The sequence below is a fragment of the Loxodonta africana genome, chromosome 6 (genome assembly GCF_030014295.1).
Source record: "Loxodonta africana isolate mLoxAfr1 chromosome 6, mLoxAfr1.hap2, whole genome shotgun sequence".
NCBI lineage: Eukaryota > Metazoa > Chordata > Mammalia > Proboscidea > Elephantidae > Loxodonta > Loxodonta africana.
Window position 1 is genome coordinate 34372719 of NC_087347.1, and position 27271 is coordinate 34399989.

Here is a 27271-nt window from a genome sequence, read left to right on the forward strand (position 1 = left end):
AAACCTGGAATTCCTTTCCCTCCAGGTCCATCTTTAGACTTATTATTCATCTTTCTAAATCTATCTGGAGTGCTCTTTCCTCAGCAAAGATTGCTTTGACCTCCTTATTCTTCAGACAAGATGTTTTTTTTACCCCCCCGGCTCTTATTGTATCTTGTACCTATCTCTGTTATGGCTCGTGATTTTAACTTCCCTGAGTCTTAGTTTTCTTGTTTGTAAAATGTAGACAGGATCAGAATGATCTGTAAGGTTACCTCCAGCTTTAAATGCGCTTTAATAGCTGCTTATTCCTGAGAAAGGCCCAGGTGTGCCATTCAAAGTAGTGGTACCCAATAGATGATAGATAGGATCCTCTGCCAAATAGTGACCGAGCCACAACTGATACTACTTCTCTCTGAATTAAATCCCTTGCTTCCTGTGATTATGCAAGAATAATGCATACAGTTTTTAAATTTTGGTTCCTACCTGTAACCTGTTTGTGGTTTTTTTTTGTTTGTTTGTTTGATTGATATTATCGAGTTTTGTTTTCATTTTTTTATTTGCTTGCTTTTGCCATCTGTGAATTTTTAATTAGATGTCCTCAATTCTATTATTTTTTTTTCCCTATGGGTTTTGGATTTAATATCATACTTGAAGTAGTTATAAAATCTCAGGGCTGTAAAAATATGCATTTACTTTTTTTTTTTCTAAAATTGAAATATTTTCTCTTTTCATATGCTACATTTTAACATTTCAAATTTATTTATGTTTAAGTAAAGTAGAAATCCTGACTTTTTGCCAAATGGCTAGCCAGTTATCCTCAAGTTATTTATTGAATATCCCGTTTGCCCCTTAATTATTTTAGGTAATACATTTAGAATATGTTGTATTCCAATATAGACTTAGGTTTATATATAGACACTTTTTATCTGTGGATGTATTTATTTCTGTGTTAGTAGCAATTTCTTTAAAAAAAAAAAAGTGTTCTAAATCATGTTTTGGTTCTGGTGATACGTATTATTTTAGACTTTTTTTTTTTTACTTTTTTAAAAGTTAAATGGGAGTAAATTATTTTGTTTGCTAGCTATATTCTTAGTTTGGCTGCAACAGTAAACAGAATTCTATTCTCACGTAAAATAGTTGTCTAGGGCATATTATGCATTTAATTTTAATATTAAGTAGCTATCCTGTGTATGTATGTGGGCACTTCTATCTTGTTAGGCCATGTGCTGAGCAACGTACCTTGTCTCATTTAATCTTTATGGTAGCTCTGTGGGGTAGATATTATAATAGTGCTTTTTTATATGAGGACACTGACAATTAGCATAGTTAATTAACTAACTTGCCAATGGACCTAGTAAATGGTAGAGACCACATCAAACACAGGCCAGTATGTTGCCAAAGCCAATGTGCCTTTGAAATATTTCTAGTATGTCTGTTTGTCAGTATGGTCTAGGGTCCTACAGTTAGGATGATCAATTGATTCCATCTGAGACACTGAGTTTATTATTTTAAAGAATTGAGAACAAAAGAAGGAGGGAAGGGAAAGCTAGAGTAAGCATGTGGTCAGTAGAGTTAAGATTCCACATTCCATTGAAACTACTATATTTGCCCTTACTTTCAAATTTATTGACATATGAATATAGATCTGCATGAAACCAGTTTTTCCTACAACTTATTCCATTAAGCTACATATAAGGCACATAAAAGGCAGATTATGTTTTGTATACTATTCATATAAGAAAGAAAATCAACATTTATAAGGTTAAAACACTTGGGATGCATTCTGATTGCTACTCAAAAGGAGCATGACTAAAACAAAAATAATTCTTAACTTTGACAGGTGAGATTATTTTTAGCAGTATAACCAAAAAAAAAAAAAAAAAAAAAACCAAACCCACTGCTATCGAGTCAATTTCAATTCATAGCAACCCTATAGGACAGGGTAGAACTGCCCCATGGGGGTTTCCAAGGAGCAGCTGGTGGATTTGAACAGCCAACCTTTTGGTTAGCAGCTGAGCTCTTAACCACTGTGCCACCAGGGCCCCTTTCAACAGTATAGAGCAACCTTAATCTCATGGGGTGTTCAGATCACATTTTGAAGGTCACCTTATAGCTCTCACCCATATTTGCTCTCACTCCCCACAAAATTGTTTCTCAAATAACAAGTTTTAGTGAATGTCGTAATGGATATTGAAATCTTGTTGACCTGTATTGGATGTTCAAAAGCACAAATCATGGAATAGTGAAAACACAATTTTCTCCCATTGTCTTGTTAATATTTTAGGGAGAGGAAAATTGTCTACTGCCCCTGAATGAGAACTTTTAAGTGACTGTCTAAATTAAGAGTATCCAATCCAAGATATTAATTGATACTTTAATCTTCATTCAAAGGCAAAACTTCCTTTGTCTTTCTGTCAGTTAAGGCTACTATTTGGCAGCCATCGTCTTCCAGAAAAGAAGTGTAGTGGCACTGCTCCTTTCCCATGCTGTCTCTGGAGCTTGCTTACTACAGCTTCATCCTGGGCTGGCACTGGAGAGGGAGGATGGGAAAGTGGCAACATGACAGTTTTTCCTTGAGGATGTCCCTGGGGCTTACAGAAGAAGCAAATCTTTATCCTGAGTTCTTCAACTAATCCCATTGCTAGGTTCCCCTACAGGGGTAATTCCCTGCATTCTAGGGATGCTTCCCACTCCCTGGGATGTCTAGTCCTTTCAGCCCCTGTTTTTTTAGTGGGTCACCCCACCCAAACTCCTGCTCATCAATATCCTTCTCCCTCTCAGGTTGTCTTCTCTAACAGGACCTAAAATGAATCCAGACTTCTTCTTTCTATCCTATATCCATCTGGTCTAGGGAAAGCATTCCTGCATTCTGTGCTCAGACACAGAGAGATGGCAGGATGTTCCCACCACCAAAGCAGCTCGCCTGTTTTACCTTCTAAATTTCTTAGGTAAGAGTTAAACTATCTTTTCTTCCTCCTTCCAATTACATGGGTTACATAATAAACTCTGTAGCACAGTAGAACCACCCTTCCTCCAGTCCACACTGAATTTGAGATGAAGGCAGGTCCCCGTAGTCTTCCCCTTGAGGTGAGGAAAGGAAAGGATGGGGCTACAGCACAACTTTCTGTATAGGTATCATGCCCTCACAGCCCCTACATCCTCCTCGCATCTTTCCAGTTTCCCTCTCATCTCCCTCTCTGCTCTGTAATCTACTGGAGAAGAGTGACTTTAAAAAAAATATTGTTCTTTGAGAGGAATGCCTGGTGACATAGTGGTTACATGCTGTGGCTGCTAACCAAGAGCTCAGCAATTCAAATCCACCAGGCACTCCTTGGAAACTCTATGTGGCAGTTCTACTCTGTCTTATAGGGTCAGAATGAGTTAGAATCAACTTGACAGCAACAGGCTCCGGTTCATTGTGACTGCAGAGTGATTTAGGCCTAACTTGTCATCATAAAAAGCCTCTTGAGAAAGTGATATTTGAAATCTGAATATGAGTACGATTTAACCAGACAGAGAAAAGGCAAGAATCTTCCAGGCAAAGGAACAGATACGAAAGATTTCTTAAGGAGTCTGGGACTAACTGGTACAGATGTGAGAGAGAACCTGGAGTGGAAGAAGGGTCACATAATAAAGTGTCCTGTAAGACCCTAAGGAATTTACTTCTATTCCAAAAGCAAAGGGAAGACTTTGAAGGGTTTTAAACTGGGAAGGGACACAATCACACAGACATTTTTAAAATCACTATGCCTTCAGAGTAGAGAATAGATATTAGGGATAGAAGGCTACAGGCAGCAAGACCAGTTAAGTGGTGAATAGAAGTTTTTGTGAAAGATAATTATGGTCTTGATGAGAGAGATGACAGTGAGTATGGAGAAAAGTGAAACATTTAATGTGTTATCAGGGGAAACATTATCGAACCTGGGTGACTGAATGGTTAAATTGGGCCGATGGCAGGAATTAATGATTATTTTTGGATTCTTATTGGGCAACTATGCAGATAATTTTGCCTCTTACTAAAATAAAAATTTCTGAGAAGTAACAGATTGGGAGAGGGAAATTATGTGTATAGTTTTAGAAAAGCTATGTTAAAAATAACTTTTAGATATTCACCACAACTTTGTTAGATGTTATTCCTATTTTGCAGATAAGAAAACATTATACAATTTTGCAAGTATTAGGGTTAGAATTTGAACCTAGGTCTGACTCTCTGGCCAAGATTATCTTAACTAAATAATTGCTTGCCATAATTCAACATCATGTTATTTGAGTAATTATTAAACATATAAGAATGACATATGGTTATAATAACCATAATAGGTAATAATATTTAAAATGTTAATAAAATTTAGAATACTATAATTTGCAGTATTTAAACTTACAAATAAAAAGAGAGAAAGAAAATAAAAGCTCACAGGGGAAGAAACGAGAAGGGAAGGAGAGGTGACCACATTATGGTTTATGATAAGATTATTTTGTTTTTAGATTTACTTCAAATTGGGGATCATATCATACTAAATTTCTGTTTCCGTAGTTATTGAATGGAGTTATTTTTGTTGCCAGAAGAGGTATTTATAGCATTCCCATTTGAGATACTATAGGAAATGATATATATGAAGCAAAAGTAACATCAGTTTTTAGTATATTATGAAAAATATTGAAAATAATTTTTATGTATTCAACAACCATAAAAAAAGTGACTACTACATGACTCCATGCTCTTTAAGTAAAACCTTTCCTTAGTTGATAACAATTTGTCCTCATATCTCATTTTTAACCATTATATCTAAAATTCAAGACGTATTGATAATTACTGGTGATTGGAATGCGGAAGTTGGAAACAAAGAAGAAGGATCAGTAGTTGGAAAATATGATCTTAGTGATAGAAGTGATGCCAGAAATCTCAAGATAGAATTTTACAAGACCTACAACTTCTTCATTTCAACAACATAAGCAGCGACTATACACATGGACCTCACCAGATGGAATACATAGGAATCAAACTGACTACATCTGTGTAAGCAGATAATGGAGATGCTCAATATCATCAGTCAGAACAAGGGCAGGGGTCAGCTGCGGAACACACCATCAGTTGCTCATATACAAGTTTAACTTGAAGCTGAAGAAAATTAGAGCAAGACCACGAGAGCTAAAATAAGACTTTGAGTATTACCCTCCTGAATTTAGAGAGCATTTCAAAAACAGATTTGACGCACTGAATGCTGTTGACCAAAGACCAGATGAGTTGTGGAATGACATCGAGGACATCATACTTGAAGAAAGCAAAAGGTCATTATAAAGACAGAAAAGAAAAAAAAAATGGATGCCAGGAGATACTATGAAACTTGCTGTTGACATAGACTAGCAAAAGCAAATGGAAGAAACGAGGAACTAAAAGAGCTGAAAGGAAATTTTAAAGGGCAGCTTGAGAAGATGAAGTGAAGTATTATAATGAACTGTGTAAGGACGTGGACTTAGAAAACCAAAAGGGAAAAACACACTTGGCATTTCTCAAGCTGAAAGAACTGAAGAAAAAATTCAAGCCTCAAGTTTCAATAGTGAAGGATTCTATGGAAAAAATATTGAATGACGCAGGAAGTATGCTAAGAAGATGGAATGGATACAAAGAGTCACTGTAACAAGAATTGGTTGATATTCAACCATTTCAGGAGGTAGCATATGATCAAGAACCAATGGTACTGAAGGAAGAAGTCCGAGCTGCACTGAAAGCATTGGAGAAAAACAAAGCTCTGGGAATTGACCGAATGCCAACTGAGATGTTTCAAAAAGCAGATGCAGCACTGGAGGTGCTCACTCATCTATGTCAAGAAATTTGGAAAACAGCTACCTAGCCAATTGACTGGAAGAGATCCATATTTGTGCCCATTCCAAAGAAAGGTGATCCAACAGAATGTGGAAATTATTGAACAATATCATTGATATCACATGCAAGTAAAATTTTGCTGAAGGTTATTCAGAAGTGGTTGCAGCAATATGTTGACAGAACTGCCCGAAGTTCAAGCTGGATTCAGAAGAGGATGTGGAACCAAGGGTATCATTGATAATGTCAGGTGGATCCTGGCTGAAAGCAGAGAATACCAGAAAGATGTTTACTTATGTTTTATTGACTATGCAAAGGCATTCGGCTGTGTGGATCATAACAAATTATGGATAATATTGTGAAGAATGGGAATTCCAGGATACTTAACTGTGCTCACCAAGAAACTGTACTTGGACCAGGAGATAGTCATTCAAACAGAACAAGGGGATACTGTGCGGTTTTAAAGACAGGAAGGTGTTCTTCAGGGTTGTATCCTTTCGCCATACTTATTCAATCTGCTGAGCGAATAATCCAAGAAGCTGGTTTATATGATACATAGCATCAGGACTGAAGAAGGACTCATTAACAACCTGTTTTATGGAAATGACAAAACCTTGCTTGCTGAAACCAAAGAGGACTTGAAGCACTTACTGATGAAGATTAAAGACTACAGCCTTACGTATGGATTACACCTCAATATAAAGAAAAGAAATCCTCACAATTCCACCAATAAGCAACATCATAATAAATGGAGAAAAGATTGAATTTGTCAAGGATTTCATTTTACTTGGATCCACAACCAACACCCACGGAAGCTGTAGTCAAGAAATCAAATGACATACTGCATTGGGCGGATCTGCTGCAAAAGACCTCTTTAAAGTGTTAAAAAGGAAAAACGTCACTTTGAGTACTGAGGCTCGCCTGGCCCAAGCTGTGCTATGTTCATTTACCTCAGATGAATGGAAAGCTGGACAACGAATAAGGAAGACCAAAGAAGAATTGACATGTTTGAATTATAGTGTTTGCAATGACTATTCAAAATACCGTGGAGTGCCAGAAGAACGAGCAAGTATGTCTTGGAAGAAGTACAGCCAGAATGCTCCTTGGAAGCAAGGATGGAGGGACTTCATTTCATGTGCTTTGGACATGTTATCAGGAGGAACCAGTCCCTGGAGAAGGACATAATGCTTGGTAAAGGGTCAGCGAACAAAGCAGAAGACCCTCAATGAGATGAATTGACATAGTTGTTGCAACAATGGGTCACACACAACAACTATCGTGAGGATGGCACAGGACTAGGCAGTGTTTCGTTCTGTTGTACATAGGATCAGTATAAGTCAGAACCAACTTGATGACACCGAACAACTATAATAATACATCTAAAACTATTTTCTACTTTTAATTCTTAAAGCACAGACAAAATTTTCTGTCTGTCAATATCAAATCAGAGGCAGAACAAAGAAGTAAAATACTGGGCTCTGACACAACCCAAACATTACCTTTCAAAGCTTAAAGACCTCTTTTTAAATTTCCAAATAGGAGGTGTAGGCATTCTGTTTAAATGTGTCTGTGGATTTGGGGAAATGTTGGCAAAGAGCAAACACTTGTACTCCTTATGGCAGTGCCTTTGTTCTCTGGGAGACAGATTACTACTCCAGTTACAGTATTGCTTTGCTACAAAAAGACTGTTCTTTTTCATTTTCTGGTTGTCTATTAAAAAAAAAAAAATTTTTTTTTTTTTTATTAGGAAAGCTTGCAGGTGTACCTTCTCTAGTTGTTAGTAAGACAGAAATACCCATTATCTAGAGGTGGATTGATAGTGATAGTAGTGGTTGTTTTTGGTGCGTTATTTAAGGATATCATGTTTAAAGCAATATTTACAACAAAAAACCAAAAATGGGGTTCTTAGTTATCAAAAAAGGAGCCCTGGTTGCACAGTGGTTAAGGTGCTCAGCTGCTAACCAAAAGGTCAGCAGTTCTAACCCACCGGCCCCTCCATGGGAGAAAGATGTAACAATCTATTTCCATAAAGATTTACAGGCTTGGAAACCCTATAGGGCAGTTCTGCTTTGTCCTATAGGGTACCTATAGTCAGAATCAACTTGCCAGCAATGTTTTTGTTTTTAATTATCAAAAAGTAAAAGAAAAACAACAACAACAAAAGAAACAACTAATATGAATGAGAGAACTCTAAGTATTTCTAAGGATCATAATCATAAGTGCAGTACATTTGTTTTCCATGATTGCCAAGATAATTAAGACAGTAGTACTTAATCTTACAGTGTCATTTCATGGAGTTAGTGCCCACTCAAGTTTTTATTCTAGAAGTAATATCAACATAAAAAAAAAAACATATAGCAGCTTTTAATGCCTTATAAAATATTTTGCCATTATTAATTATATTTATATATTTTTTAATGCTATTTGGTGCTGTACCAAAAAGGATCATTGAAGTCCTAAGGGGGGAAAAAGAGACCAATCAGGAAGACTGTTGCATGTGTGTGTAGGTTTTAACAAAACATTCCATTACTTTCATCACTTTGTACTTCTGTAAACATGAGTGGAAATGAGTATTTTCCTATTCACAACAAAACCTAAAATAGTAAATATACAGTATTAGATATGGACATTAAGATGTGTGCATTGCAGGAAGTGGTTACCGATACAGAAATCTCCCTCGATGCCCCAAATCAGAACTTTGTGCCAGGAAGTTTACACATGTGAAAACTTGATTTAGTCGTAAAGTTATTCCATTATATGTACCTTATTTTAGTCCAGAAAGTACATAGAATAAACATGACCACCCCCTTGTACCCCAAAAAGGAAATATAAAAACTTGAGGGATAAGTTTTAAAGATTTAAGTACTCCAAACATGATGCCTTGCAGGAAACCTTTGTCAAGATCCTCCCCACTTTTATCAAAAGGTGGTCCTACCTTATCTTCTCTCCCCTCCACCCCGCCCCGTACCCACCCACTATTTTACTTTTCACAGTTCTTATCTGCAAATTTCTTAAACCATTTAGCTAAATTATACTGGAAATACAGATCAAAACACATATTGTCTATTAATGAATCAGTGAGATTTTATTTCTACTTAGAAAGTACGTCGTATCTCAGTGTTCTGATTTATAAATTGAAGTTGAACAGTTCTCTATGAAGCACACACGTTTCTCTAACTCACTAAACAACTAGCTCATTGGAGTTCCCAAATGTCACCTTGTAACTAGCCATTTTGCCTAGCAACGTGCTTCCCATGTAGAGAGCAGGCAATCCCAATTTTTAAAGAATAAGCTGAAATCTCAACAAGCAATTGGTATTATTATAGAAATTATGCCTCGCTTAACCATTTTTTTAACCATATGTAATGTTTCTGGCAATTATTTCAAATACTGATGGTAACAGCAGAAAAAAGAAGACGAAGGAGAAGGAAGATGATGAGGAGGAGGAAGGGGAGGAAGAAGAACAACAAGATGAAGGAGAAGTGAAGAAGAAGAGAAAGTTTATTTGTAATTAGACATTGCCACACCCTAGCTTTATCTTAGTTCTTCTCACTATAGACTCTATACAAACAGGGACAATACTCCAGTCCCCCAGTTTAAAACTGACTGGAACGTACAAATATGCAATTGGTTTCTGGTAGCAGGCATGCATACAAGTAGCAAAAACAATGACAAATGATATTGGAGAAAAAGATACAAAGAATTAATATGAAAAAATTCAAAAGCACTCATGTATAAGTCCAATTATTTTTCTACAAGGAAAAGTTGTGTAAACATCAATAGTCCTTAAAAGTATTACATATTACATGTTTGCAGTTCCCAAAGATGACTTGAGGTTAATACAAACGTCAATTATGGTTTGTAGTCTGTGTTTAAGAAAGTGGAAATACGGAAAGATTCATACTCAAAATCAAAACTAGGTGTTCAGTTTTCTATTGCTATTTAACAAATTGCCATAAATGCAGTGGCTTAAAACACACATTTATTATTTTACAGTTATCATGGTTCAGAAGTCCGGGTACAGGTTCGCAGGGTCCTCTGCTCAGGTTCTCACTAGGCTGAAATAAAATTGTCTGCCAGGATTACAATCTCATCTCAGGCTCTGAGTTCTTGGCCAAGCTCACTGGTTGTTAGCAGAATTCAATTCCCTGTGATTATAAGACAAAAATCCTCATTTTCATGCTGGCTACTGGGTAGGCACTGCTCTCAGCTCCTAGCAGTCACCCGCAGATTCTTGCCACATAGCTCTCTCCACAGGCAGTTCACAACACAGTAGTTTGCCTTTTTGAGGAAAGCAGGGGATCTATCTCTGACTTCAAGTCTTTCTAACCTCTTCTAAGGCCTCACTTGGTTAAGTCAGGCCACTCAGTATAACGTCCCTTTTGATTAACTCAGAGTCAACTGATTAGGGACCTTAAGTGTGTCTGCGAAATCCCTTCTAATCATGAAGTGGTATCTCATCATATTCAAGTCCTATTCACATTCAAGGAGAGAGGAGTATGCCGGTGTGTACATCAGGGGGCAGGAATCTTAAGGAACACCTTAGAATTCTGCTGACCACACTACGCTTTAGATCTTAAAAGAATAAACCTCAATATTATGAAAATTAAGGAGTGCTGGTGGTGCAGTGGTTAAAGCATTGAGCTGCTAACCAAAAGGTTGGAGGTTCAAACCCACCAACCACTCCATGGGAGAAAGATGTCTTCTTCTGTAAAGATTTACAGCCTTGGAAAACGTATGGGGCAGTTCTATTCTATCCTATAGGGTTGCTGTAAGTGGGGATCGGCAATGGGTTTTGGTATCATGAAATTCACAAGTATAGCGGCTTTTTCCATTTTCGTCTAAATTATCTGTCAAAAAAGCAATAAAGAGAAAGTATACTATAGGCTGAAGTTATCAAGGGAACCTTTGTGGAGACTGTAGTCCCTGTCTTAGTCCTTAAAATGAATAGTGTTTGGATAGTTATTGAAAAGGAATGAAGGGCACAGACTTGCTGAGAAATAGAATTGTGCATAGAGTTAGTTGCTGGCCAGAGGGATTATATAGAGAGAAAATGCATATTTTCTCAGAAAGTTAAGGTGAGCATGTAGAGTTTTTTTTTTTTTTAATTAATTTTTATTAAGCTTCAAGTGAGCATTTACCATTCCAATCAGTCTGTCACATGTAGGTTTACATACATCTTACGCCCTTCTCCCACTTGCTCTCCCCCTATTGAGTCAGCCCTTTCAGTCTCTCGTTTCGTGCCAATTTTGCCATCTTCCCTCTCTCTCTATCTTCCCATCCCCCCTCCAGTCAAGAGTTGCCAACACATTCTCCAGTGTCCACCTGATTTAATTAGCTCACTCTTCATCAGCATCTCTCTCCCCCCCACTGACCAGTCCTTTTCATGCCTGATGATTTGTCTTCGGGGATGGTTCCTGTCCTGTGCCATCAGAAGTTCTGGGGAGCATTGTCTCTGGGATTCCTCTAGTCGCAGTCATACCATTAGGTATGGTCTTTTCATGAGAATTTGGGGCCTGTATCCCATTGGTCTCCTGCTCCCTCAGAAGTTGTCTGTTGTGCTCCCTGTCAGGGCAGACATCGATTGTGGCCGGGCACCAACTACTTCTTCTGGTCTCAGGATAATGTAGGTCTCTGGTTCATGTGGCCCTTTCTGTCTCTTGGGTTCTTAGTTGTCGTGTGACCTTGGTGTTCTTCCTTTGCCTTTGCTCCAGGTGGGTTGAGACCAATTGATGTATCTTAGATGGCTGCTTGTTGGCATTTAGGACCCCAGGCGCCACAATTCAAAGTGGGATGCAGAATGTTTTCATAATAGAATTATTTTGCCCATTGACTTAGAAGTCCCCTCAAACCAAGTTCCCCAGACCCCAGCCCCTGCTCCACTGACCTTTGAAGCTTTCATTTTATCCTGGAAACCTCTTTGCTTTTAGTCCAGTCCAATTAGGCTGACCTTCCTTGTATTGAGTGTTGTCTTTCCCTTCACCCAAAGCAGTTCTTATCTAGTGATTGATCACTAAAAAGCCCTCTCCCTCCCTCCCTCCCTCCCCCCTTTGTAACCACAAAAGTATGTGTTCTTCTCCGTTTTTCTATTTCTCAAGATCTTATAATAGTGGTCTTATACAATATTTGTCCTTTTGCAACTGACTCATTTCGCTCAGCATAATGCCTTCCAGATTCCTCCATGTTATGAAATGTTTCAGAGATTCGTCACTGTTCTTTATCGATGCGTAGTATTCCATTGTGTGAATATACCACAATTTATTTACCCATTCATCCGTTGACAGACATCTTGGTTGCTTCCAGCTTTTTGCTATTGTAAACAGAGCTGCAATAAACATGGGTGTGCATATATCTGTTTGTGTGAAGGCTCTTGTATCTCTAGGGTATATTCCAAGGAGTGGGATTTCTGGGTTGTATGGTAGTTCTATTTCTAACTTTAAGATAACGCCAGATGGATTTCCAAAGTGGTTGTACCATTTTACAATCCCACCAGCAGTGTATGAGAGTTCCAATCTCTCCGCAGCCTCTCCAACATTTATTATTTTGTGTTTTTTGGATTAATTCCAGTCTAGTTGGTGTAAGATGGAATCTCATCCTAGTTTTAATTTGCATTTCTCTAGCGGCTAATGATCGGGAGCATTTTCTCATGTGTCTGTTGGCTGCCTGAACATCTTCTTTAGTGAAATGTGTGTTCATATCCTTTGCCCACTTCTTCATTGGGTTGTTTGTCTTTTTGTGGTTGAGTTTTGACAGAATCATGTAGATTTTAGAGATCAGGCGCTGGTCTGAGATGTCATAGCTGAATATTCTTTCCCAGTCTGTAGGTGGTCTTTTTACTCTTTTGGTGAAGTCTTTAGATGAGCATAGGTGTTTGATTTTTAGGAGCTCCCAGTTATCTGGTTTCTCTTCGTCATTTTTGGTAATGTTTTGTATTCTGTTTATGCCTTGTATTAGGGCTCCTAAGGTTGTCCCTGTTTTTTCTTCCATGATCTTTATCGTTTTAGTCTTTATGTTTAGGTCTTTGATCCACTTGGAGTTAGTTTTTGTGCTTGGTGTAAGGTATGGGTCCTGTTTCATTTTTTTGCAAATGGATATCCAGTTATGCCAGCACCATTTGTTAAAAAGACTATCATTTCCCCAATTGACTGACACTGGTCCTTTGTCAAATATCAGCTGCTCATACGTGGATGGATTTATATCTGGGTTCTCAATTCTGTTCCATTGGTCTATGTGTCTGTTGTTGTACCAGTACCAGGCTGTTTTGACTACTGTAGCTGTATAATAGGTTCTGAAATCAGGTAGAGTGAGGCCTCCCACTTTCTTCTTCTTTTTCAGTAATGCTTTGCTTATCCGGGGCTTCTTTCCCTTCCATATGAAATTAGTGATTTGTTTCTCTATCCCCTTAAAATATGACATTGGAATTTGGATTGGAAGTGCGTTATATGTATAGATGGCTTTTGGTAGAATAGACATTTTTACTATGTTAAGTCTTCCTATCCATGAGCAAGGTCCTTTTGAATTTCTTGTAGCAGAGTTTTATAGTTTTCTTTGTATAGGTCTTTTACATCCTTTGTAAGATTTATTCCTAAGTATTTTATCTTCTTGGGGGCTACTGTGAATGGTATTAATTTGGTTATTTCCTCTTCGGTGTTCTTTTTGTTGATGTAGAGGAATCCAAGTGATTTTTGTATGTTTATTTTATAACCTGAGACTCTGCCAAACTCTTCTATTAGTTTCAGTAGTTTTCTGGAGGATTCCTTAGGGTTTTCCATGTATACGATCATGTCATCTGCAAATAGTGATAGCTTTACTTCCGCCTTACCAATCTGGATACCCTTTATTTCTTTGTCTAGCCTAATTGCCCTGGCTAGGACTTCCAGCACGATGTTGAATAAGAGCGGTGATAAAGGGCATCCTTGTCTGGTTCCCGTTCTCAAGGGAAATGCTTTCAGGTTCTCTCCATTTAGAGTGATATTGGCTGTTGGCTTTGCATAAAAAAATAAGTCGAGGAATTTTCCTTCAATTCCTATTTTGGTAAGAGTTTTTATCATAAATGGGTGTTGAACTTTGTCAAATACCTTTTCTGCATCTATTGATAAGATCATGTGGTTTTTATCTTTTGTTTTATTTATGTGATGGATTACATTACTGGTTTTTCTGATATTAAACCAGCCTTGCATACCTGGTATAAATCCCACTTGATCAGGGTGAATTATTTTTTTGATGTGTTGTTGGATTCTATTGGCTAGAATTTTGTTGAGGATTTTTGCATCTATGTTCATGAGGGATATAGGTCTAAAATTTTCTTTTTTTGTAATGTCTTTACCTGGTTTGGGTATCAGGGAAATGGTAGCTTCATAGAATGAGTTGGGTAGTATTCCGTCTTTTTCTATGCTTTGAAATACCTTCAATAGTAATGGTGTTAAGTCTTCTCTGAAGGTTTGGTAGAACTCTGCAGTGAAGCCGTCTGGGCCAAGACTTTTTTTTGTTGGAAGTTTTTTGATTACCATTTCAATCTCTTTTTTTGTTATGGGTCTATTTAGTTGTTCTACTTCTGAATGTGTTAGTTTAGGTAGGTAGTATTGTTCCAAGAATTTACCCATTTCTTCTAGGTTTTCAAATTTGTTAGAGTACAATTTTACGTAGTAATCTGAAATGATTCTTTTAATTTCATTTGGCTCTGTTGTGATGTGGTCCTTCTCATTTCTTTTTCGGGTTATTTGTTTCCTTTCCTGTTTTTCTTTAGTCAGTCTAGCCAATGGTTTATCAATTTTGTTAATTTTTTCAAAGAACCAGCTTTTGGCTTTGTTAATTCTTTCAATTGTTTTTCTGTTCTCTAATTCATTTAGTTCAGCTCTAATTTTTATTATTTGTTTTCTTCTGGTGCCTAATGGGTTCTTTTGTTGCTCACTTTCTATTTGTTCAAGTTGTCGGGACAGTTCTCTGCTTTTGGCTCTTTCTTCTTTTTGTATGTGTGCATTTATCGATATAAATTGGCCTCTGAGCACTGCTTTTGCTGTGTCCCAGAGGTTTTGATAGGAAGTATTTTCATTCTCGTTGCTTTCTAAGAATTTCCTTATTCCCTCCTTGATGTCTTCTATAACCCAGTCTTTTTTCAGGAGGGTATTGTTCATTTTCCAAGTATTTGATTTCTTTTCCCTAGTTTTTCTGTTATTGATTTCTAGCTTCATTGCCTTGTGGTCTGAGAAGATGCTTTGTAATATTTCGATGTTTTGGATTCTGCAAAGATTTGTTTTATGACCTAATATGTGGTCTATTCTAGAGAATGTTCCATGTGCACTAGAAAAAAAAGTATATTTTGCAACAGTTGGGTGGAGAGTTCTGTATAAGTCAATGAGGTCAAGTTGGTTGATTGTTGTAAGTAGGTCTTCCGTGTCTCTATTGAGCTTCTTACTGGATGTCCTGTCCTTCTCCGAAAGTGGTGTGTTGAAGTCTCCTACTATAAATGTGGAGGAGTCTATCTCACTTTTCAGTTCTGTTAAAATTTGATTTATGTATCTTGCAGCCCTGTCATTGGGTGCGTAAATATTTAATATGGTTATGTCTTCCTGATCAATTGTCCCTTTTTATCATTATATAGTGTCCTTCTTTGTCGTTTGTGGCGGATTTAAGTCTAAAGTCTATTTTGTCAGAAATTAATATTGCTACTCCTCTTCTTTTTTGCTTATCGTTTGCTTGATATATTTTTTTCCATCCTTTGAGTTTTAGTTTGTTTGTGTCTCTAAGTCTAAGGTGTGTCTCTTGTAGGCAGCATATAGATGGCTCGTGTTTCTTTATCCAGTCCGAGACTCTCTGTCTCTTTATTGGTGCATTTAGTCCATTTACATTCAGCGTAATTATAGATAAATAAGTTTTTAGTGCTGTCATTTTGATGCCTTTTCATGTGTGTTGTTGGCCATTTCATTTTTCCACATGCTTTTTTGTGCTGAGACGTTTTTCTTAGTAGCTTGTGAGATCCTCATTTTCATAATGTTTAACTTTGTGTTTGTTGAGTCGTTACGTTTTTCTTGGCTTTTTTCTTGAGTTATGGAATTGATATTCCTTTTTGTGGTTACCTTATTATTTACCCTTATTTTTCTAAGTAAAAACCTAACTTGTATCCTTCTATATCGCCTTGTATCACTCTCCATCTGGCAGTTCAATGTCTCCTATATTTAGTCCCTCTTTTTGATTATTGTGATCGTTTATCTATTGATTTCCATGATTTCCTGTTATGTGTATTATTTTGTTTATTTATTTATTTTTTAGAATTAGTCTTAATTTGTTTGTTTTTGTGCTTTCCCTATTTGAGTTGCGTTGATATCAGGGCGTTCTGTTTTGTGACCTTGTATCGTGCTGGTACCTGATATTATTGGTCATCAGGCCAAACAATCTCCTTTAGCATTTCTTGCAGTCTTGGTTTAGTTTTTGCAAATTCTCTAAACTTGTGTTTATCTGTAAATATCTTAATTTCTCCTTCATATTTCAGAGAGAGTTTTGCTGGATATATGATCCTTGGTTGGCAGTTTTTCTCCTTCAGTGCTCTGTATATGTCGTCCCATTCCATTCTTGCCTGCATGGTTTCTGCTGAGTAGTCTGAACTTATTCTTATTGATTCTTCCTTGAAGGAAACCTTTCTTTTCTCCCTGGCTGCTTTTAAAATTTTCTGTTTGTCTTTGGTTTTGGCAAGTTTGATGATAATATGTCTTGGTGTTTTTCTTTTTGGATCAATCTTAAATGGGGTTCAATGAGCATCTTGGATAGATATCCTTTCGTCTTTCATGATGTCAGGGAAGTTTTGTGTCAGGAGTTCTTCAACTATTTTCTCTGTGTTTTCTGTCCCCCCTCCCTGTTCTGGGACTCCAATCACCTGCAAGTTATCCTTCTTGATAGAGTCCCACATGATTCTTAGGGTTTCTTCATTTTTTTTAATTCTTTTATCTGATTTTTTTTCAGCTATGTTGGTGTTGATTCCCTGGTCCTCCAGAAGTCCCAGTCTACATTCTAATTGCTCGAGTCTGTTCCTCTGACTTTCTATTGCATTGTCAAATTCTGTAATTTTATTGTTAATCTTTTGGATTTCTACGTACTGTCTCTCTATGGATTCTTGCAACTTATTAATTTTTCCACTATGTTCTTGAATAATCTTTTTGAGTTCTTCAACTGTTTTATCAGTGTGTTCCTTGGCTTTTTCTGCAGTTTGCCTTATTTCGTTTCTGATGTCTTTAAGCATTCTGTAAATTAGTTTTTTTATATTCTGTATCTGATAATTCCAGGATTGTATCTTCATTTGGGAAAGATTTTGATTCTTTTGTTTGGGGGGTTGGAGAAGCTGTCATGATCTGTTTCTTTATGTGGTTTGATATGGACTGCTGTCTCCGAGCCATCACTGGGAAACTAGATTTTCCAGGTAATCAGCTTAAAAAAATGCAGTCAAATCCCTATCTGAATTCTCCTTCTGGCTCCAGTTATTCGGATGTTAATGGAGCCGCCTGGGGAGGGTGGGGGAGGGATCAGAGAGCTAGGAGTGTAGCACCACAGAATATAGAGCTGATCACCGCGTTCACACTCCGCCCCCGTCCGCCAAAATCCGGGCAGGACGGCTTCCCAGTTGGGACTCTACTCTCCCCACTCCAAGACCAGTCACTTCCTCCCGGGGACTTCTCCCTCCGGTGCACGGCACCGCTCGCGTGAACTGGGTGGGCGTCTCCCGCACGAACGGGTGGGCCCGCCCCCAGGGTCTATTCAGGAGAATATAATTGGACCCCCGCACTCACGCCCCGCCTGCTTTCGCCAATATCCCAGCGGGACGGCTCCCCGGCTGGGACGCTGCTTTCCCCGCTCTGAGACCAGTCACTTCCTCCCGGGGACTTCTCCCTCCGGTGTGCCGCGCCACATGCGCGAACTGGGTGGGCGTCCCCCCACACGAACGTGTGGGCTCTGCCCCGGGGTCGCTTTAGGGAAATATAGCTGACCCCCCGCTCGCGCCCCGCCCGCTTCTCGCCAAACTCCCGGTGGGATGGCTCCCCGGCTGGGACGCTGCTCTCCCCGCTCCAAGATCAGTCACTGCCTCCTAGGTGCTTCTCCCTCCGGCTGCGCCGCTACGCCGCCCGCGCCAACCAGCTAGACTCTCTCCCGGGATGGGTTCGGGGGGGTAGGGCTGGGCCCCTTGTCTGTGCCGTCTGCCCCCCTGGGCTCTGCCCCAGATCGGGCTTCGAAAGTCACCTGCCTGGTACGCTGGCTCCCAGTTCTGAAAACGGTCGCTGTCTGCCTGTATTTGTTCGTTTTCCATCTCTAAGTCTGTGCTTGTTGTTCAGAGTTCGTAGATTGTTATGTATGTGATCGATTCACTTGTTTTTCCGAGTCTTTGTTGCAAGAGGGATCCGCGGTAGCGTCCACCTAGTCCGCCATCTTGGCCCCACCTTTTCTAGAGTTTTTAAATGTTACAAGCAATGGCGTTTGTCTATAATTTGTGAAGAACTACTGAGAATAGTACAATGTATCCCAAGATACTGTTGTCTAAGGGTCCTTGTCATCTGCCTGATGTTATACTTACATTCCTATAAGAAATGGAATGTGACTACAGAATGTGTGGTTAATAGATTTCATGATTAGCATTTCTTTTTCTTGTAAAATGCTGTTGATCACATATGGCATCTAAAATAGTTATTTTTCATTAAAGGAATCTACTACACTAAATAATCAATTGCTGATACTGCATCATCTGTATGATTGAAGCTAATGGAAGAGTCACATCCTAGTTTTACTTCGTATTTTTGTCTATGTCTCAGCCCAGTGCCTTGCACGTAATGGTTGCTCAATAAAAGTGTGATGTTGCTAAATGCAAATGTGTTCGCCTGAAAATTATATCTGTAGAACTTTGGTTGTTAATCCAGCTAGACAGCAAAAGTTGGTGCTAAATTATTGCTAGATATTTCTCTCATTATTTTCTCCAAAGACTTTTAGCTGAGACTAATATTCAATATAAAAATTTTTTTCTTTATAATTTTTGTTGTTGTTGAGGATACATACAACAGCACATACACCAATTCAATAATTACTACAGATACAATTCAGTGACATTGAAGCTTGCAAGTGGCCATCCAAGGCACAATTGGTCTCTAGTCACCTGGAGCAACAGAGAAAGAAAGAGAGTTAAGAATAGGAGAAAGCAATGAAATGTATGGCTAACTTCCTCCATGAACAACTGCCTCCTTTGCCATTAGACCAGAAGAACTGGATGGTGCCTGGATACTACTACTGAACATTTTGATCAAACATTCTATACAAGAATCCTAATCAAAAAGGAAGAAATATAGAACATAATTTCAAATTCTTATGGAATCTAGACTTCTGGAGCTATGGAGGCTGAATGAACCATCAAAACTACTGCTCTGAGATAATTTTTAAAACTTAAACCAAAAATATTCCCTGGAGTCTCCTTAAAACCAAACAATAGTTTAGAAAGAATGTCTGCCTTGAGATTTGTCCTCTTTTAAGCACTATCTATATAGGATCAAATTGACAATATGGAACATTTTTTAATGAAGCCAGCACCTCAAAAAATGAAATAGAATATTTAATGAGTATATATATTACTTTGGGGAAATACCTAAAACAAAATTCATAAAAGAATTTACTCGCCCCTCTGTTCCTGCTACAACTTTCTGGTAAATATGCTGACAGCCAATTTGACTCACATCTGTGTTTTAAATTACCCCACAAGCATTTAAATTTACTATAAACTTTACATATTTTGTACTATCATTTATGTATACCCTATCCACATGTATGCACAAAATGGGGAACACTGTTGGTGATTAAATACTTAAATATTACTCTGATTTCTCACATCATCTTTCAGATTAAGGTACAAACGTTTGCTCATAAATTCTGAGTAGACTATTTTCCTTGTTTCATAAAGTATATGATATATAAACATTCAGTCTAAGATTTATAATATATTATGAGTGTGAGAAGAATTTGTTGGTGTTGTTGGGTGCCGTTGAGTCAATTTTTGACTCATAGCAACCTCATGTGACACTGTAGACCTCCACCATGGGATTTCCTTTTTTTTTTTTTATCTTTTTAGGTGGAGATCTCCAGGTCTTCTACAGAGCCTCTGAATGGGTTTGAACCACCAACCTTTCGGTTAGCAGCTGAGTGTCTAGCCATTGACACCATCATGGCTCCTAGAGAATTTATAAAATCATATTTATAACTCGATATTTGCAATGAATTTATCCAGTGGGGTCACAGGGTGCCCACTCCATGCTATTCCAAGAAGGTCATATTTTGTCCTGTTAGTTTCAGTTCAGTTAATGTTTGTCTCCAGGAACTTCTTTTGTTATGGTGTATTTTGCTTCCCACCACTCAACCTTCATTCACAGTTTGGAAGCAAGTGGGATAAGTGCTTGCTTCTTGTTTTCAGTAAAGACATGATGATAAGCACACAGTTTTTCTGTTTACCTAGTTTTTCAATTAATAGCAAAAAAGCTAGTCTGCATCAGAAAAACTAGGAATACTGCCATTTATTTTCAAATACTTTGTGGCTAGACTAGATTATAGGCTATCTTCATTTGTCAACAAGGCCAGGTTGGCTTCAAGAATCTTACTTGGTGTAATGAACTTCTTCAAATATAGATTGTCTATAGATAATTTTTTTTTTTTTTTTTTATAGATATGAGCTGTTTTGTTTAGTTAATTCTCAGAATGAACTACTCAAAGGGCTGTATGGTAATGTATTCTTGTGTTTGATTTAGAGTTTACTATAATTTTCATTTTTCTTAAAATATTGTATTCTAAGTAACCACTTTATCTTTTGGGCATTTTTCCTCTTTTAATTTTTCTATGTATATTTTATTACTTAAGTATGTTTAACAGGTTCATACAAGTCTTTTTCTATAAGCCTGTTTTTGATACATTCAAAATGACCAAATATTGTATGTATGATTTTTAGTTAAAGTGGGACATTTTAAAAAAAAGTTTCTTTTTACGTATGTGTCTAACAGCTGCTGCTTCAAATAAGAACAAAAAATATGTTTTGAAAATATCTCAAGCTATTTTTTATCATATAATTTGAGCCAAAGGTAGGGAGGGTTTTGATGATAAGGGGAATGTTTAGAAGAAATGTTGAGGCTAGGTTGTTTGCTCGAAGCCTCAATAAAGTAGACAGAAAGCACTGCATTAAAAGGTTAACTTGCTGGGTTATCCTCCCTGACTCTCCTTGGTAGGAAATGGGAATGGGGAATGGAAAAATACAGAAAATGCTATATTTCTTGAAGACATATCCCCTACTCACTTGAGTGACTTATGTATTAATTGGGCATAATTCAGTGGTTGCCCTGTTGTATATCTGCTTTTTTCTTTATAGCCAAAGTTCATAAAAGGGCCATCCTCACTGAATGCCTACCTTTCATAACTCTGCATTCTTCCTTCAACACCTATGAGCTCTAACTTCTGCATTTATCACATTGCTGAAAATGTACCCTTACTGGTCATCAGTTACTTCCCTGTTTCCAAAGACATTGGGCATTGCCTTGTCAGGATATTATTTGTTCTCCATTATGGCAATAGCCACTGTTTGCATAATTTTTTTAAAGTTAAACCTTTGTATTTCTGGCTGTATACTAAATTTTTTTTAGTTAAAAATTCAGAAAAGCTTAGGAATACACAAAGATTATAAGAAATCATCTCTAATTTTACTACCCAGGAAATATTCATTGATGTAGCTCATTTGCATGATGCCTCTGTCTCTCAAACACACGCACACACCCCAACACATAAACACTTATACAAATTCTAATCAGAATGTATATATTCAGGGATGCTGATTTTTTAAAATTAAGCTTCATATTATGAACACTTTCTCTGCCCTTAAAAATTCTTCAAACAGAACATTTATAATGGATGTGTGATATTCCAATTTAGTGGATTTAACCTTTCACTTTAGTTGAATTTGAAATAGTTCTAGATTGTAAGTCATGTTGGGAAAATTTCCTTAGGTATGATTTCTTTCTTTCTTTTCTTTTTTTTTTGTCTCCAATGTTGAATGCTTCCTAGGTTTGAAAAAGTGTAATTACCAAAGCAAAGGACATGATCGTTCTTAAGGTTCTTGAGACCTGAAGTTTATTTGTTTTTCCAGGAGGTTGATGAAATTTTTGCCAAAACTGTGAGAATGTCCATTTTATTGCACAATTGCTAGTTGTTTTACAAATTTAATAAAAAACCTGGTACTGGTTTTATTTTCCATTTCTATTTGGCTTGTGGTATTTTTATAGAATGAATATCCAGCCCATTATCCCAAAACATTTATTAAAAAACAAAACTAAACAAACAAAAAACTTCCTTCCAAAGGATTTTTTTTTTCATTAATCATTCCTTATTTTCTTAATTCATATAGAATTGCAATGTTCTCTCCTAGTTTATGCTAACTACTAGGGGCCTTATCTTTATAATCTGACTTCTTCATTCCAGCTAATTAGCTTATTTTATGTATTGTTTTGCCATCCCACATGGACTCTTCTTATTCTTTAATAACAAAACATGATAGAAAACTATGCTCTCTTTCTGTTAAAAGTACTTAAACAAAATATTAAACATACAGTGCACTTTACTGGTGACCTGTGTGACAAACACAGACATACACACATACACACTCACCACAGCAAAACAAGGAAACCACAAAGTTAGGAGTTTATGTTCATATCATTTTTGTCTGAGTTGGGAAAATGTGGGTACATTGGGAATCGTGTATTATGTTGTTTACTTTTTATTCAGAGGATTAAAGGGTTAAATAAAAGTGTCAAATATATAAATTTGCAATATTATTAAAAAAAAAAAAAAAACCTGTTGCCATCCAGCTGATTCCAGCTCATAGCGACCCAGGAGGATAGAGTAAAACTGGCCCAAAGGGTTTCCAAGGAGCGATTGGTGGATTCTAACTGCTGACCTTTTAATTAGCAGCTGAACTCAAACACTGTGCCACCAGGACTCCTTATTTACTAATATACTTTTCTAAAATTATTTTCATTTTTATTTTGACACTCAAGTTCCTTAAAAAGTTGAGGAAGTAATGCCTATTTCAGTATCAAAAATATTTAATTGTGTAAAATAATATAACAATGATGTACTCTATGGAAAAAAAGTTACTTAAATCACCACACTTGTGGAAAGGAGAGATGATGTTTCACACTTGTCTAAGTCTTAGAAGATTAAACAAAACTTGGTGCCATTGATGTTCACTTTTAATAAAATGGAGTACGTGCATAGTTATCGTATTAACCAATTGACTGAAGTTCTAGCTTATTGAAAAAAATATAGCCCTCAAGGAATTACACTTCTGTTGGAGACTCTCTGAAAGCTTTTCTAGATGTCCAGTAGGAGTCTCTAACCAAATTGTACTTCTTAAGGCTATAATGTCCTGTATACTTTCATTTGTCAACACCACATCCGTCCTCCTGGTAAGTTAAAAACCTTTCATCCCTTTAAGCACGCTGATGCGTTTGATTATAAACAGTGGGCCTGGCGGTGAGTTAAAATATCATATTTGGAGAGAGCTGAGTGAGAAGGGTATAATCTTCAAAAGACGCAGAGGTGAGGGTGGGGTGGAAAGGAAAAACTAGAAGGGGATAGTGGGGATGGAGAGATGGAGAGACCCAGCAAAATGGCAGGAGACTGCTGCACAGCTACTTGGCATGCAGTGGCCAGTGAAAATCCGCTGGTGGTGAAAGTGGGAGAGAGCATGAAGGAGCATGATTACGTAAATGTCAATTTGAAAGCATTAGCTCTTTGACTAGAGTGCTTTACGTATGTTTGTGAGTATATTTTGTCCAAGTAATTCATTTGGTATGTGAAAACATATAAATATATACATATATATGTATGTATGTATGTTTATTTGCTGTTGTAGTTGCTTTTGAGTAGATTTCAACTCATCGTGACCCCATGTGTGCACAAATGAATAAATGAATTGTTCCACAGAGTTTTTAAGACTGTGAACTTTTGGAAGCAGATTGCCAGGCCTGTCTTCCAAGGCGCATCTGGATAGGTTTGAACCACCAACCTTCTTACTAGTAGTTGAGCACTTAACCTTTTATGCCACCCAGGGGCATGCACGTATATGTACAAATATTGATTGAGCGCCTATTATACACATATATGTATATATGTTATTTTTACATATATATGTCAGATAGCTATATATTGATTCTTCTACTTTTAACTGCATAATTTCAGGCTTATTTTGTTTTTTCCAAGTAAATATACTAAATAGTCTCTGTCTCCTTCACTGGACCATTCTCCTCTGTTTATTTTTTTAAATATCAAAGTGCTTCTATGGTATTTTTATTTTCTGTCAACACACTTGGCATTCATTGAGTTCCATGCTTTTAAATACACCATAAACCTGCTGCCTTCGAGTTGATTCGGACTCCTAGTGACCCTGTAGGACAGAGTAGAACTGCCCCATAGAATATCCAAGGAGTGGCTGGTGGATTCAAACTGCTGCACTTTTGGTTGGCAGCCTAGCTCTTAACCACTGTACTACCAGGGCTCCAAATATATGCCCTTAATTCTCAAATACAATCCTCCAAGCCTATTGCCTTCCTGCAACTCCATATTTACATATGCATCTGCCCATGTGACATCATCACTTTGACATAGAATATGGATCTCAAAGTTTACATAGTTAAAACAGAATTCTTAACTACCTTGTCATCAGTGCCAAATGATTAATCACTAGCCGCCCCTCCCCCATCTCCAACAATGGCACTCCTGCCCGTTCAGGTAGATCCTTAAACTGATTTTCCAGGGATTAGCTTTGATTTCCCTCACTCACCACTATACAAAATATCAGCCAGTCTCATTGATTTTTCCTCCAAAACATACCCCAAATTCATTTACTTGTCCCCATCCCCACTACCAGCATCCTAGTCCAAACCACATGGGTTTGTCACAGCTTTTTTACAGTTAACAGCCACAGACTGCAAAGCCATACTTTATCCAGCCACCAGTATAATTAAAATAGTTATATTAAAGAGTGTCATCACTCTGCTACTTAAATACTCCAAAGTTCCCACTGTACTTAAAGAAAATCCAAAATCTTACACGACTGAATCCTGCCCAACTTTTCCATGATCACCTCACCTCCCTTAACCACACAGCTCCAGAGTGGCATTATTTCTATTCCTGCCCTACGGACTTTATAATAGCTATTTTATTCTCATGAATTTTTTCTCCCCTGCAGTTACATGGTTGATGTTTCTTATCAATTTAGGGCTCAGCTTTAATATCATCTGTCACAAGGTCCTCTCATGAACACCAATAAAATTTAACCCTCTCCATGCAATCAGTCTTATCATATCACGGTATTTAATTCTCTTCAGAAAATCTATCACTATTTTTTTAAGTTTTATTTATGTTTGTTTACTGTCTGCATCACTATACTCTTGCTGTTATCTTTGTTAGGTGCCATCGAGTCGCCTCCGACTCGTAGAGACCCTAAGTATAACAGAACGAAACTTTGCTTGGTCTTGCACCATTCTCACAAAAGTTGTTATGCTTAAGCCCACTGTTGCAGCTACTGTGTCAATACATCTCATTGAGGGTCTTCCTCTTTTTCACTGACCCTCTACTCTACTAAGTGTGATGTCCTTCTCCAGGGACTGATCCCTTCCAACAACATGTCCAAAGTATGTGAGACAAAGTCTTACCATCCTTGCTTCTAAGGAGCATTCTCGTTGTACTTCTTCCAAGACAGATTTATTTGTTCTCATTCCATTTTATTTTTGATGGTTTCCAATTTTGCTAGAGTCCTTTCAACCAGTCCCTTCATAGAGTCATATGTTAAGTCTATATAGGAGTGGTAAATATCAGCTCTAGATCATCATACACTTTAATGGTCTTTTCAAAACTGCACACCATTTAAATTATAAATGGCAAAATACATCCTCATCAGTTTTGTTGCTGTGGAAAGAACAGAGGGTTTAGGGTCAGAAAACTATAAACTCCCAGCTGTGCTACCATTTACTATGTGGTGAACTTGGATAATGGCCTTCACCTCTGTGGGACTCAGGTTCCTTCATCTGTAAAGTGAAGGGGTTAATATATTCTCTGAAGGTCTCTTCCAGTGCAGAGCTGTTGCGTTTTGTTTCCTTTTGCTTTTTCATCATGCTGCATAAAAAATGGGTATCTCCATTTATAGACTTTCCACATCTCTATTCAAAATCACCCTTCTAATGTTCTCTATTAAAATGTTAATTTTGATTGACTTGCACATGTATTTTCATTTATCTAAATTCTATCTTTAGAGGCAAACTGTAGATTGTGAGAATTGTGATAACTGTCCTCAGAGAATCCCTGAACACCACCAACTCTGAATAAATCTATTCTACAGGATATACTGGTGATACAAAGGAGAAGAGTGTATTATCTCTGTCTCCCTGGTTAGTGATATAGCTACAAGTACTCATCTGTGTCAGAGATAAGCTGTTGGTCGCTTGTAAATGAAGCACGAAGCATTGCTTTTGAAGTAAAAACATGATTGTCACTCTTGGATATTTCAGCAGACTACTTTGATTCTAAAGGCTATTCTTGGACCAAGTAGAGGCTCATCTGTAAGAAGAGGAGAAAGACGCCATTTCATGTTCATCTATCAGCCTTAACTCTTATTGACTTTTCATGTTAGTACTTTTCAGTCTCATTTCCAGATATCCAATCTTACTTAACCCTACTCGAGGCCAAAATTTCAATGCTTTTTTTGAAGATTCTTTTTTTTGGGGCGGGGGGAAGGCCATGGCAGCTGATTGAGAGTCATAGTATCATACAGTACCAAAATAAAATGTCAGATTCATTTTCATGCAATATGTTTAACCATTAAGTTAGAATCCAAGTCCCAGAAGTCAAATTAAGAAAACTGAATTAATTACCAGTGTTTTTATGTATGATTCAAATTACGTAAAGAATTAAACAATAATGAAAATAAAGCATTTTAAGATTTGATGGCTATTATGTTACTATTATTACATGATTGATAACAAAGTGACATTTGGCTGTAATTTTTTTTTTTTATTGTGCTTTAGGTGAAAGTACACAGCTCAAGTTAATTTCTCATAAAAAATTAATACAGGTATTGTTACATGACATTAGTTGCAATCTCTATGATGTAACAGCATACTCTCCCTTTCCACCCTTGGTTTCTTGTGTCCTTTCAACCAGTCCCTTCCTGCCTTCTCATTCCATTAGATCTTTGATCACAACCCCTTTGCTACCAGATAGTGATGATACTAAGTCCCTACCTATTTTGGAGAGTCTTGTTAACATTTGTAGCTTTCTGCCAAAACAAAAGATAACAGCTGAAATTGGGAAGAAGAGGAAAAAAAAAAAAAGAAATGGAAAAGTTTTCCTAGCTTCAGTCAGGGTCATCTACGGTTCTTTTTGATTAGAAATTGGGGATTGAGAGGTTCACTT

At 37.3% G+C, this 27271-nt stretch overlaps 1 protein-coding gene across 1 annotated transcript in view; it reads left to right on the plus strand.

The window, feature by feature from the left end:
• The window catches only part of ERBB4 (erb-b2 receptor tyrosine kinase 4), a 1250799-nt gene that overhangs the window by 541538 nt on the left and 681990 nt on the right, over positions 1–27271 (plus strand). The gene's annotated exons all lie outside the window — the stretch shown is intronic.